Source organism: Falco punctatus (genome assembly GCF_963210335.1).
Source record: "Falco punctatus genome assembly, chromosome: Z".
Classification (NCBI taxonomy): Eukaryota; Metazoa; Chordata; class Aves; order Falconiformes; family Falconidae; genus Falco; species Falco punctatus.
This window is the reverse complement of record NC_137586.1, coordinates 12,714,708-12,729,773: the sequence shown is the minus strand read 5'-3', so window position 1 is coordinate 12,729,773 and position 15,066 is coordinate 12,714,708. Positions and strand designations below refer to the sequence as shown.

Sequence of the window (15,066 nt, the reverse complement as noted above, 5' to 3'; positions counted from 1 at the left end):
CTTAAAGGAAAGAAGAAGAAAATGAAGAAGAAGAAGAAGAAGAAGAAGAAGAAGAAGAAGAAGAAGAAGAAGAAGAAGAAGAAGAAGAAGAAGAAGAAGAAAGAAGATGAAGAAGAAGAAGAAGAAGAAAAAGAAATAGTTAATACAAATAGCTGTGACACAAACTGATCCTCAGAGTTTGGCATCTAATCCAATTTTCTAGAATGGAGTTATGATAGAAATAAAACTATTAAAACTTTTAAAACTTCAGTATATATTTATTTCATTGCATTCTTAAGAAGTCCAGGCATTTCCATAGAGCTTTTTAACAAGCCACATACAAAAAACAACAGCAGCAAGCTAAAATAAAGTATATCAGTAAAAAAATAAATCACTTTGGGGTAATTTTAGCTATTAGTATTTTCCCAAAAAGAGGAATTTTTGTTTGTTTGCTTCAGTGTATACTTGAAGTGTCCACAGATATATCTAAGCCATTTTTTGTGCAATGTGCAGCTAAATTCAACTATACGTCATCCACATTCACAGAACAATCATTCATTTAAATACTGTTTAGAAAATAAATCCAGAAAATTACCCTCATTCAGCAGAGCACTAGTACTTTAAAATTTTATTAGGTCCTTTATCCTTGTTGCTTAGATAGGTGCCTTTTTGCAGCTAAAATAATTACTTAGTTACATACGATTGCAGATGCTGGTCTGTAAATTTTTCAATATGTTTAATGATAATGACCCCACCATACTGGTATAAGCAAATGAGTGTTTCGCTCCTATATATTTTTAGGACAGTAGCACAGATCCTGGGCTGAGTACAAAAGGAGTCTAGCTCAGCTTTATTCATGGAATCCCATTGGATTCAGAGGATTGCACAGGGATATTTGTTACTTCCTTCTTTTAAGTTCTGTGCAATTCCTTTCAAAATGAGACTGCCTTGTATTTCAATGACAACTGAGTCAGGAGAACTAATGTGGGCCTTAGCTGACTTGTAGTTGCACTTCTTCAAAATTAGAGTAATGAACACCTGACAACAAATGCTTCTGAATCATGTATTCTCTCTCTTTAAAAGAGGAACCAACATTAAATAATCAGCTCTTCAGCAAGCTAAACTGATGATGCATTTCTCAATTACTGATTTCTTTCTTTTTCTGAATGTTGCACAACATGTATTTAACCTAAACTGTATTGCAGTGTCTTGTTTACTAAGGTTATTCATGCGATGAAACAACTGTTTGCACACAGGCATTTCCACGGAGCTGGAGTCTGGCACAGAGTATAAAGTGCCAGAGGCTTTCATATACTAGTTAGATCTGTGAAAAACCTGTTTCACTGAAATGAACTATTTGCTGGAGGTTGCATATGAAGCTCCCATTGGCTTTATTAGGAGCAGTCTGCCCACTGACAGCTAGTCATGATATGATCACCACTGGTAAATCCAGCTCATATACTTCTGCTGACATTGTCTTTCAGGCTGTATGATGACATGAAGTCCAAAAAGAGTTAGTGTTAATATGGCACTGTCCAAAATGCCAGGGTGAAAAGGGTTACTGTCTTTTGGTTGTAAAAAGACTAACCATTTGCAAAAGAAAAAAAAAGAATTGGTTTTATTTTTAAAAGACCAATGTCTTAATTTTTTTAAATTAAAATGGATGTTTAAGGAGTCTAGCATCAGCAGCAACAAAAGACTCTGAGATCAATCCCAAATGTCACTGTAAAAAGATACATAAAACACTTCTATAGAGATGTGAAATATGAAATGAACTTGTATTTGAATATTGTTTCAAGCATCCAAATAGTAAACTCTAAAGGCTAATGTTTTACAGTAGAGACATCAACCATGTTAACAATGGCAGCTTTGCGTCAAAGTTCTAATGAAAGTCTTAAATACTTGTAAAATGTTAGGAACTAGTAACATTTGTTCACTATTGGAAAAAATAATTTCATTTCCATGTTTTCTCCTCAGATCATTTATGTTGAGCTATACTTGAAGTGCTGACCACAGTAAGAACCCCAGACATATAAAAGAGCTTGAGCAGTTACAGCACCTGCCAAAGATAACTGTTAGTTTAAGAAGTAGTATGGTGAAAGCACATCACACCACTTGCTTGGGTCAGACAAATGCATGCAATTTAAAGAGAGAGAAACCAACCATAACAACTAAAATTTTGAGGAGCTGGCATGGGCCTCCTATCTTTTTTCTCTCCAACTGAAAACACAAATACATGTAATATTTCTCGCTCCACCCTCAGTCCTGCTAATTGGGACTGAAGCAAAATCAAACTGATGTTTTCCTGCAAGTAACAGACCAGTGTATAGAGTCAGGGGTACCTGAAGAGTTGCTTTACACACTGGCAATTCTGCTTCAGTTTCAGTTACAATTGCTCTGAGGATACAAAGTGGCTATTCCCCTGGTACAGAAGTAAAAGGGTATTACACTCAAACATCAAAGTAAGCATGAGATCTATCTGTATCCCAAGAGTTCTCTTCTTAGTCATTCAGGGAATGTATCGCTGTCTTCAGTGAAGCTGTTATGTGAGGAAGGGTTACAAATCAAGAAAGGACCTCTGTTGCAAAATGTATTCTCTTCCTGTGTCTGAGGATAATCTGAATTACTCTGATGTGTTTATCACAGGTAAATTAGTTGCTTCAAGTCCATATGTTCTTTTCTCTCAGTGTAAAACTCCTTTAATGTCTGGTTCAGCTCATTGAAAACAACTGAATTGGCTCTTTTTGAAGATACATTGTGTAAGGTATTTTCTAGAGACCACTCTTTTGATGAGATAAACCTCTTAACACAGTTTCTCCTCCATCATTTTGCCATGGCATGCATTTTTGTATTCAGTGTCTCTCACTCTCAGACAGTAGAAATCATACAGCCAGTAAACTGAGACCATCTGGCCAATCCACTAATCATAAAAACAGGGAAATACAGAATCTCCCACAGCTTGTAATCCCAGTGCTTGGACTGACAAAGGCAGTACAGAGATAATTGCAGGGTTTGTGAAAAAGGAAAAGTTAAGGGCAAAACCAAGAGCATAATTTGGAAATCTGTAGAAGGTATGTGATAGGAAGGCAGAGTTTTCTCACATGAGAGAAGATATTTCTCTGTGAAAAAGACAGGAGCCCCTTGCAGCAATAGATGCAGGACTGTCAGCGGAACAAGCTGTAGGAAACCTGAAACATCCTCATATCTTAGCTACTATCTCTTCATTTTGAGAAGTGGTAAGGCATACTTTACACATGATCTAGTTCTCCTATACTGGATCCAAATGTGCCATCATTTCCCTTTAATGTGGATTTATAGGACTTCTTACTTCACTCCAAGTTTTATGTGCTGGAAGCTTTCTGTGGTCAAAGAATCCAGGGTCCACTAGTCATTCATGTGCTCTTTTCTAAGAATTTATACAATTTCTCCAGTAAAACAAAGACTAGCAAAATACATTGCCATGATATTTCCCAGCTTCAGGCTTCAGCCTAAGCTCTGGGCTAAAATAAGAGAATTCCCCCAATTAGTCTCTCCCTTTCTATTTCTGTAACTTCTGCTAAAGTCATTGTCCTCTACAAGACAATGCATGAGCCAGAGTTGCCAATAATTTCAGAATTTGTCAAATGCCATCCTCCTCCTAAAGTCCCAGATGAAAAGCAAGATACTGCTTATGAGGTAAACAGAAATTACAATCAAGTTGCTGCTGAGGAAGCTTTGTAATGTTGGAAGGACTGAGAGCAGAACACAGAGGCTGAAGGCAAAGGGTATGAATGATGGTAGCTGGAAGCTGCACTTTTACCAAGACCTGGTTCCCTCAGTTCAAAACATACCACAGCTGGATGACCTACTCCAGGACATGGAATATATACTAAGATTTGATTTGGAAATTTTGTGACCTTCCTGGGCAAATGGTCTCCAGAATGCTACAAATACCCCAGAGCAAGCAATTAAATTCCCAATACTGTGCTGACACAGATGTGTTAAACTTGTTTGTACTTAGTAAGGCCCAGCTGCAGTAGTCACAAGTACAGTAGAAAGGTGTGCAAAAAATGGAGCTGTGGCTGTTCAGTCTTCACTACAATTTTGGGTTTTTTTTTTCAAGCTTTATATGTGAGCTTTGCCAATAAAGGTGGATGAATTGCTGGTTCCAGTTTGTAGTTATCTGTGCTCCTCATTTCTTTTTACATAGGTCTGTTGCCCTTGACATCCTCTTGCTCGAATGAAAGCAGAACACAGTGTGAAATATAAACTATCCATTTCTGAACTGTCCGAGGTCATCAAACAAGACCAAAAAATGTCTCACAGAATTTCCATCTGGAAGCATGAGTTGGCTGAGCTGAACACACAAACCCTGTCAAGCCTTCCCTTAAGTCTCGCCAGGATATTAACTTTGAAATAAAGCCTAGTTTTTCTGTGTTCTGTTTTGACGATTTCTGCTCTATTCAGAATGCTTGCCTTGCTGTTATTTTTAAGAAAGACGTAAAAGCCAAAGCCTGAAATTTGGAAATACATGTGTCATCAGCTCGATTATATTGTCATCTAAAAGTGAGCCATGCTGGCACATAAAACTAATTTATGGTTGTAATTATATGCATGGGACACTCATAATACCTTTGCTTGGTCCCTCTAGTAGCTACGGCCAGCAGAAATACATCTGTCCCATGTAAACTCAGCTATTGGGTGACCCTCTGTAAACCCCATTTCTGCACCCTAACTTAATGTAACAAAGAAGAGATTGGGAGGGTCGGTGAGGAACATTTCACAGAGCTCTCCTTGTAATAAAAGTTTCTAAAAACTCATCCCAAGTTTATCCCTACCGGGTCACATTTCTGTCATATAAAAATTTTACCACAAGGTTGTAAAACACTACAAATTAGGGAATTCACTCAGACCCAACATCAACAGTGTTCAACCCTCACCAGCAGTACTATCATACAACAGGAATCACCAAATGGCTTGATCCAATGCCCACCTAAGAGAACAGGAAACTTTCTGTGGGTTTGAGAGAGAGCTGGTTGGGAAAAGGAAGAGAGGTCCAACAGTAATTTAGATATTAACATGGCTAGGTAAATTTTCAAACTTCAAGTCATAAGACTTCATGCTTTTGTAGAGAGGACATGTGGTTTAGTGACTTAAACAGCTTTATTTCTTTTTATTCCTAATAGCATCAAAACACTTGTTGGATGAGGATAAAACACAAGTGCACACACACACACAAACAAAACGCGTCACAACATTTATGCTAAAAACTCAAGGTGCATACATACACTAACCATTTCTTTGAAATTACTCGTTTTTAGAGATTTTTTTTTTCTTATTAGTTTTCCACCGTTCTTTGGGAAATGAGGTCTTATACGGTTCACATTTTGCACTATGATTCATCACTTTTAAACATCAATCATGTCTGGATTGTTGAAAAGTATGGTGTTTAAAAAGAAAAAAGTTTTGCCCAAAAATGTCAGACTGGGTGTTCTCTGCCCACATATTCATGGATACATTTCTAAAAAAATATTGAACCAACCCCTTCACTCAATCAAGGTCATCTCAGTTAATGAAAGCGAAGCAACATACTCCTGACTTAGCTTTTGTTCATTGTAAGGATATTCTGTATCAGCTCAATTTAGATTAAAACATCAACTGGAAAAAGATATGACAAGATGTTATCAAAGTTAGTAAAACCAGAAGATAGAACTGACTGATTTCTGATATGTAGGCCAAAAACATGACAGGAAAGGACTGGCCTGAAAAAGTATTGATGACCGGTGAGCAGGGATGAGCAACAGGGACTACATATTGATGTGATTGTCAAAGAGTTTGTCATGAGGTGCCATCACCTTCCTAGCAGCTGCTGTTAGTGAGTCTTGGCTGCAGTGCAGCAGCAATCCCTGGATCAAGACCCTGAGTTGTCTGTGCTCCTTTATTTCCAGCTGCTTCTGCTGGCCCCCAGGCTTTTTCTGTAAGCAGTGAAATACCTATATTAGCAGCTGGAAAAAAGGAGAGCCAAAGTTGTTCTATATATTCCACAAGCGAGTGGGCCTTCAGTGGTTCATTCATGAGCCACAGCATGGGAACCTCTCGGAATACATGTTGACAACCGGACCAAACACTGAAGCCAGAGCAATGCAGCTGCATGATAGCTTTGTGTTTTGAAAGTGAGCACATGTGGGTCACTGCTAATGGGAGAGTTAAATCCCTGTTAGTCCCTCTGGTAAACTCATGATGATGGTTTTGGGTCAACACAACATAATTAAGTGCATCAAAATGAAAATTTAGCCTATTTCCTAGCAAAGGGATTTGTATGGGACCAGAACAAAATGGGCCTGCATTGCTAAACCCTCAGAGCATCTATCCTAACTCTCTATCAGTAGAAGTCATGAACCAAGTGAATGTTCAACATTTGCCCAAGTCATGCAGCCTACACAGTGAAAATTGTAGCAAACAATACTTTTCAAACCTCTGTGTTATGGATAACAGACACAGGCTGCGTGGTAGTAACACAAAGGTTTGTGTTTCATCTGTTTAGTTTTGAGGCTATTTAAATGTTTCTCCTCTCTTAGCAGAATATCTGGCCTGAACGACCCTCTTGAGGACTACTTGAGTCTGATTTGAATCCAGACCCCAGCAAGACTGCTTTTTGTATTCTAGGCCTATGCTTTTGCTACCAGGCTGCCTTATTCACTCAGCCCTTGGAAGCTCCTTGGAAGAGTCTGCTCATATGCTTGTGCATTGTTACTTCCTTAGCTTATTCCTCCTTTGCTTTCACTTTACAACGACTTTCCGGATTCTGAGATTTCTTAGACTGGGATTCATGGCATCTAGCTGCATCAGGGGAAGTGCAGACTGGACATGAGGAAAAGGTTCTTCACTGAGAGGGTGGTCAGTCACTGCAACAGGCTTCCCAGGGAAGTGGTCATGGCACCAAACCTGTCAGAGTACAAGGAGTGTCTGGACAACAATCTTAGTCATATGGTTTCATTTTAGGTGGTCCTGCAAGGAGCAGGGAGTTGGACTTGGTGATCCTTATGGGTCCCTTCCAGTCTGAACAATTCTATGATTCTGTTTTCAGTTTTAAATGTGAAGCAGCTTATCTAAGCTGGCCACCCATACTACTCCTTTAGGGAAGGACAAGATCCTCCAAAAGGCAACTCAATCCAGGCAAAAGTGGATGCCTAAAATAAATGGGATGAATCACCATCCGGAAGTTTCTGTTGTTCTGATAGTAGAGGAAGCTTGGGCAATTGGTTTACATGACAAGCCTAACTCTGTCTAAAGTTAGCTGAGATGCATAGACACACTTTATCATGTTTTAAACTGTTCATTAGGCAGATCTTTAAACTTTGGAAAAAGTCTCACAAGTAACTTTGAAAAGCCTCTGAATGAGGTGAGGAACTGCACCTGCTACATTTACAACAGAAAGCAACTTACTGTTAGAAACTATTCAAGAGGCAAAGAGCAAACAGCCCAGCCAAGAGGAAGTAGAACATGGCAGGTTACAGAATTTCTACCACAGCACGTTGTGAATGCTAACTTTACATGGGCCCAACGGGAGACTGGAAAAGTTCAAAGCAGAGAAATCTGTGGAAGGTTACATATATATACCACACACCATCAGGTGGCCACATACGAAAAGCTGGGGGGTTGCTCTAGGGATGCTTTGCTGAATTATACACCTTGTCCTACACATCTGCTTTTGGCCACTGTCGGAGTGAGAGTAGAAGAGTTAGATGACATCAGCCTGACCGAGTGTGACTGCTCAGACCACAGATTCTCACACATCTGCTAGCTCCATTACCAGTTCTTGATTCACAGATTTACTTGCTAGGAGTTGTCACATTAGAAAAGCAGTCATCTAAACAAATATTAAAATACTCGCCAAATAACATTGGCTATCAATGAAGTTTCACCCCTGGTAATTATTTAGACTGAAGCTCTTCCTGAAACTATATCCATAAACCTGTCAGTGATAATTGGCTAATTTTATTGACTGTACATACTTCTGGGGGGCTCTGTATACCTCTATTTATGCTTAGAAGATCATAAAATATGCTCAGCTGAACATTTCTTTATACTCAGTCTTTTTCTTATTATCATCCATTCTTTAATTTTTAATGAACTACAGTAGTTTGTACACGCTACTTCGCCTCATTCTACTATTTTTGTTGTCCACTCTACTAAAAAGCCACATGAAACAAGGCAAAACTTAAAGCTTTTATGTGGTCACCAACACTTGAGCCAAACCAGCCTTTTGGTATCTTTGGACTCTGAGCATCTGTTTTTTAGCTTTACATCCTGTAAAGGAGAGAGGTAATATCACAGGGCGCAGACAAGAAAAATAGGAGCAAAACAAAGCTTTAAGTGTAAAAATTCTGAATCACAATTTTCAGACTGTAATGACCTTATTAAATGATTGTTTGAGTTAGTTTTCAGTAGAAATTCAGAAAAAAAAGGGATGTTGCAACAATTGTGAGCTGTACTTTTGAGGCTTGTAGGATGTTTCATTTTTTTCTCTTTAGACTAAAAATTCATCACAAATAGGCTAACAAAGACTTTAAGTAGCTGTGAGTATCAGGGCTTCCCACCAGTTTGGATGAGGAAGGTATTCTGCCCCTCCCTTCACACTGTACTGCAACAACACAGTACCATGCCTGTCACAGGACTGGCAGAGATAGGCAGGTGGTTTCAGAACCGTGCTCCTGTAGCAGACACCACAGAGCACGAGGCACCTTGGGCCCTAGTGACCCGCAACAGCAGGATTCCACCGCAGCCTCCACCCTCCTGCGTCACATCCAGAAACAGACCAGAAGCTTTAGCAGCTGCAGACACGCACAAGCAAGGTCCGCACGGACAAACTGCACCGGCAGAACACCGTGGTTACCGCAGAGAGATGCGCTGGGGGCTGCAGCAGGTGGCTCTGCTGGGGGTCACTGAGTTGCCCACCTGCTGGCCTGATGGGCGGCGGCGGGGAAGGGAGGTGCGCTGTGCTGTGCTGTAAGGGTGACTATAAAGCCCTGGGGTGCAAATGAGAAGCTTTGGTGCCAAGGTTATTCTTCCTTCTGTTTTAGCAGTAAGAGGAAAAGGTGCAGCCAAAAATAGACATCTAGCGCACATCAGCTTCTGGCTTCACAACTGGTTCCATCATGGGCGTTTGGGCTTCTATGATAATGGGACATTCTTTGACTATAGCCTGTTAGGGAGGGATGGGATCCACTTGCTGAGAAAAGGCAAAGGAATCTTTAGTAGCAGGCTGGCCAGTTTGGTGGGGCTGGCTTTAAACTGAAGGACTTGGAGAGGGGTTCAAAGTGGCAGTGCTCACGCCATCACATCCAACTGGGGGATAAGCCAGGCCAACCAGAGCAGCAATGTATGTTCCTTAGCTGCCTTGCAAGATGAGTACCAGACAGCCAAACATCTCAAGGGTGTGTGTGGCTATGGTGGATCCACTTGCACCCGTCTTGGGAAACCTGCATGCTCAATCACCTCTCAGAAATGCTTGTACACCAACACAGGCAGCATGGGGAACAAACTAGAAGAATTAGAGATCCGCGTGTGGTCACAAGGCCATGATCTCATTGTGGTTACAGAGACATGGTGAGGTAGCTCACATGACTGGAATACTGTCATGGATGGCGTGTCATGGATGCTTTTTATGTGAGGTAGCAACTGGAATGTATCAAGCTCTCCCTTGGTGTGGATGCAGAACAAGATGAGAGCTTATGAGTAAAGATTAAGGGTCAAGCCAATATGGGGAATACTGTTGTGAGTGTTTGCTACAGGCCACCTGACCAGGAAAAGGAAGCTGATGAGGCCTTCTATAGACAGTTGGAGGTAGCCTTATGATTTCATGGCCTGGTTCTTATGGGGGACTTCAGCCACCATCTGCTGCAAAGACAGGTACAGCTAGACACAGATACCAAACACAGCTAGGCACATGCAGTCCAGGATGTTCCTGCAATCATTGATTACAGCTTTTGATGCAGGTGATGGAGGAGCCAATGAGGCAAGGTGTGTTCTTAGACCTTGTATTCACAAACACAGAAGGACTGGTTGGCAATGTGAAGGTTGGGGGCAGCCTTGGTTGCAGTGACCATGAGATTGTGGAGTCCAGGATCCTGTGTGGACAAAGCAGGGCAGCAAGTAGGATTACAACCCTGGACCTCAGGAGACCTAACTCTGACCTTTTCAAGGACCTACTTAGAGGAGTGCCATGGCTTAGGACTCTAGAAGGTAGAGGGGTCCAAAACAGCTGCCTAATACTCAAGCATAAATTCCCTCAAGCTCAACATAAGTACACCCCCATGAGTAAGGAAACAAGCAAAGGGGGCAGGAGACCTGCATGGATGAGCATGGAGCTTCTGGCACAACTCAAAGAGAAGAAGGAAGTTTAAGGGATGTGGAAAAAGGGACAGGCCACTTGGGAGGAATATAGGGATGTCATCAGGACATGCATGGAGACAGCAAGGAAGGCTAAGGGCTGTTTGGAATTAATCTGGTGAGGTATGCCAAGGACAACAAGAAGGGCTTCTTCAAGTATATCAGGAGGAGAAGGATGACCAGGGAAAATGTGGGCCTACTGCTGAATGAGGTGGGTGTCCTGGTGATGAAGGATACAGAGAAGGCGGAGTTACTGAATGCTGCCTTTCCTTCAGTCTTTACTTCCAACGCCGGCCCTCCGGTTTCCCAGACCCTGGAGGCAAGAGAAGAAGTCTGGAGAAAGGAAGAAAGAAAAGTCGAGGAGGATCACGTTAGAGATCACTTGAGCAAACTTGACACCCACAAATCTGTAGGTCCCGATGGGATGCACCCCCAAGTGCTGAGGGAGCTGGTAGATGTTATTGCCAAGCCACTCCCCATCATCTTTGAAAGGCCATGGAGGACAGTGTGGCAATGTATTTGGAAGAAAAGGGACACCTGGCCTATCAAAAGTCGCTCTTGCTTCAGCAGCTTGATATGGTTAAATAAAGGCTTTATCTGCTCAGCAAGGCTGCAATGTTGTGTGAGAACAAACAAAATGGGATCGTTGGCAGTTAAGCAGGCAGAAAAACAGGAGCTGAGCTGGGATCTGATGACTGCAAGAATGTCAACAATCTTAATGATGGGACTAACCGCTTGCATGCTTTTAACACATTAGTATCTGTATGGCAGCGTGTGAACAGTGTATGTAACCCATAGAATTAAGGTGTGATGTGTGTATGAATATTAAAATTGTATATAACCTTGCAGAAACTTAAGTAAAGTGGCTTCAACTAGGATCATACTGATATGTCGTTGAGTCCATGATTTTTGCTCCTGCACAACAGGAGAGGTTCCTAAGGACAGGAGGAAAGCCAGAGTAACTCCAGTCTTCAAAAAGGGCAAGGAGGACCAGTGAAACTACAGGCCAGTCATCCTCACCTCCATCCCTGGAAAGGTGATGGAACAGCTCATCCTGGTGGTGTTCTCAAAGAATGTGGAGGAAAAGAAGGTCATCAGAAAGAGTCAGCATGGATTCACCAAGGGGAAATCATGCCTGACCAACCCAACAGCCTTCTGTGAGTGAATGACTGGCTGGGTGACAAGGGGAGAGTGGTGATGTTGTCTGTCTCTACCTCAGCAAGGCTTTTGACACTGTCTCCCATAACATCCTCCTGCATAAACTCAGGTAGTGTGAACTAGATGAGTGGACAGTGAAATGGATTGAGAACTGGCTGAATGGCAGAGCTCAGGGGTTGTGATCAGTGGTGCAGAGTCCAGCTGGAGGCCTGTAGCTCGCAGTGCTCCCCAGGGGCTGGTGCTGGATCCGGTCCTGTTCAACTCTTTCATAAATGACCTGGACGAAGGGACTGAGCGCACCCTCAGCAAGTTTGCTGATGATGCAGAACCGGGAGGAGCGGCTGACACACCAGGAGGCTGCGCTGCTGTTCAGAGAGACCTGGACGGGCTGGAGAGTCGGGCAGAGGAACCTCATGAAGTTCAACAGGGGCAAGTGTAGGGTCCTACCCCTGGGGAGGGACAGCCCCAGGCACCAGCACAGGCTGGGGTGACCTGCTGGGGGGCAGCTCTGCGGAGGACCTGGGAGTGCTGGTGGGCAGCCAGTTGCCCGTGGGCCAGCTGTGTGCCCCGGTGGGCAGCCAGTTGCCCGTGGGCCAGCTGTGTGCCCTGGGGGCCAAGAAGGCCAAAAGGATCCTGGGGGGCATTAGAAGAACTGTGGCCAGCAGGTCAAGGGAGGTGATCCTCCCTCTATTCTGCTCTGATGAGGCTGCATTTGGAGTGCTGTGTCCAGTGCTGGGCTCCCCAGTTCAAGAGGGAACTACTAGAGAAGGTCCAGCAGAGGACTACAAAGACAATTAGAGGACTGGAGCATCTGCCTTATGAGGAAAGGCTGAGAGAGCTGGGGCTCTTTAGCCTGGAGAAGAGAAGGCTGAGAGGAGATCTTATCAATGTCTACAAATACTTTTAGGGCAAGTGTCCAGAGGACGGGGCCAGGCTCTTTTCAGAGGTGCCCAGCAACAGGACAAGGGGCAATGGGCACAAACAGCAGCACACGAAGTTCCATCTGAATCTGGGGAAGAACTTCTTCATCTTGAGGATGACAGAGCACCAGAACAGGCTACCCAGAGAGTTTGCGGCATCTCCTGCTCTGGAAAAATACAAAACCCACTTGGACATGATTCTGTGCAATCTGCTGTAGGTGAACCTGCTTTAGCAGGGGGTTGGACTAGATGATTTCCAGAAGTCCCTTCCAACCCTGATCATTCTATGATTACATAAAGCTGTTGAAATTAAGAAATAGATAAATATAGGCATTTTTAAAATAATAATCCCTTGTATATTACTGCCCTGTTACCACAATATTAACTGAAGTAGAAAGTCATTATAGGACTCACAGAAATGTTAAGCATCATGTGAACTGTGCAAATACCATCTGTTACATAAAATGTGATTAAATTCTGGGACCACATTCCTCAGTGAATAAGCAACCACCCAGAAATAGGGTTAGGAAGTAATTTACTCTTGAGCATGTTTCACCATAATTCTCTATTTCATAGTTTTCTTGTAGACACTTCTCATGATTTGGCTTACGGACAATGCTGGAGGTAAGATACAGGATGAAGTGAATTTCTGTGTGGTTTAACAGGGTTGTGTCAAAAATCCTTAACAAATTTATCAGGAGTTATCAACTATGAACTCTGCTTAACACGTGTAAAGACTTCACAATGTCATGGCAGTCTTCCAAAGATACATGAATTTGACCGAAATTTAAAAAAAAAAAAAACAAACACTGAAGTAAATGGAAGAACCTACATGAGAAGTGTTAACAGAGAACTTTTTCACTTGCTTTTGTATTTGATTTCCTACCTGTATTAGAAATTCTCTAAGTAGACTATATCATTAGTGTGATTAATTTTCTCTTTAAGAAGTATTTCTACTCGAGGGAAGCTCTTGTATTTAACTCATCAGTAAGATGAGACAGCGTTTTACAGTTGTACACAGCATTAAGTTAGAATGGGTCTAAACCAAAGACAGAGATAAACACATCCAAAGGAACATGAGATAAAATAAACTGAATACAAGAACCTGTGTCTTCAAAGCAACACAAAACTGAATGGTGGCTAACCCATATTCTTTAAGGGGATCAAGAGACCTGAGATGGTACCCTGCATCCATATGTTCTAATTTAAAGGTTCTGGAGCACTGCAGTATGCTACTTCATTATGCTGTGTATCTCTTGGATAACTTGGTGAACAGCTTAGAAAAATATCTGTCAAGTATATGCAAGGATATCTGATTCTGCTTCAGAACAGTTCTGGATCATAGCATCATAGAATCATAAAATGATTTGGGTAGGAAGGGACCTTGAAGATCACTCAGTTCCAACCCCCATGCCATGGGCAGGGAAACCTTCCACCAGACCAGGTTGCTCAAAGCCCCGTCCAGCCTGGCCTTGAACACTGCCAGGGATGGAGCATCCACAGCTGCTCTGGCCAACCTGCTCCACTGTCTTGCTTCATTCACAGTGAAGGATTTCTTCCTAGTATCTATTCTAAATCTACCCTCTTTAAGATAAGATGATGTCTCATTGCTCGCTATGGCCCTCCATTTCTGTAATTTTGTTGATACACCCCTGAGCAGGTGAATCCCCAAGGAAGATTCCTTGTGCTTAGTGGGAAATCCTAATGGGATGTGCCAAGGAGCACAACAGAGAATTTAGGACATGGAAAGGTCAATGCCCTGGTTTCAGCTGGGATAGAGTATGTGTTCTTAGTAGCTGGTGCAGTGCTGTTTTTCAGATTTGACGTGAGAACAATGTTGATGGCACACTGCTGTTTGTGGTAGTTGCTGGGTGATGTTTGTACTAAGTCAAGGACTTCTCAGTTTCTCAGGCCCTGCCAGCCAGAGGGCTGGAGTTGCACGGGATGTTGGGAGGGGACACAGCCACGACAGCTGGCCTGAACTAGCCAAAGGGATATTCCAAGCCATATGACATCATACTGAGTATATATAAGCTCTGGGAAGAAGAAGAAAGAGGGGACATTCAGCATTATGGCATTTGTCTCCCAAGTAACTGTTAACGCATGATGGAGCCCTGCTCTCCTGGAGGTGGCTGAACAGCTGCCTGACCATGGGAAGCAGTGAATTAATTCCTTGCTTTGCTTCGCTTGCATGCACAGCTTTTGCTTTACCTATTAAACTGTCTTTATCTCAACCCACAAGTTTTCTCATTTTTACCCTTCTGATTCTCTCCCACATCCCACTGTGGGGGGAGTGAGTGAGCAGCTGTGTGGTGCTTGGTTGCCGGCTGGAGTTAAACCACGACACTCAAGTACTTGTAGATACACTGGAAAAACTGCAACATACCACACAAGCAGCTTTTTTAATTCCCAAACCTGGTATGTATTCATCATTCAAAACTAACATGACACAGATGCCAAAACCTACATTGTTTTCTGTGCTGATTTATATTGTGGTTAAAATAGAGAAAGCGCCTACATTTTCATACAAAATATTGAATTCATATACAAAACTCATTTTTTTTGTCTTCTGAGTTAGTGAAAAGTGAGGTCTTTTGAGATTTTTTAAGAATGTAATCCAGCCATCTTCAGGAATGAA

The 15,066-nt window shown here is 42.3% G+C and overlaps 1 protein-coding gene across 4 annotated transcripts in view; it reads right to left on the bottom strand.

Moving 5' to 3' along the window:
• Nucleotides 1–15,066, bottom strand: part of LOC308056773 (uncharacterized protein) — a 62,218-nt gene that overhangs the window by 33,881 nt on the left and 13,271 nt on the right. The window lies entirely within an intron of this gene.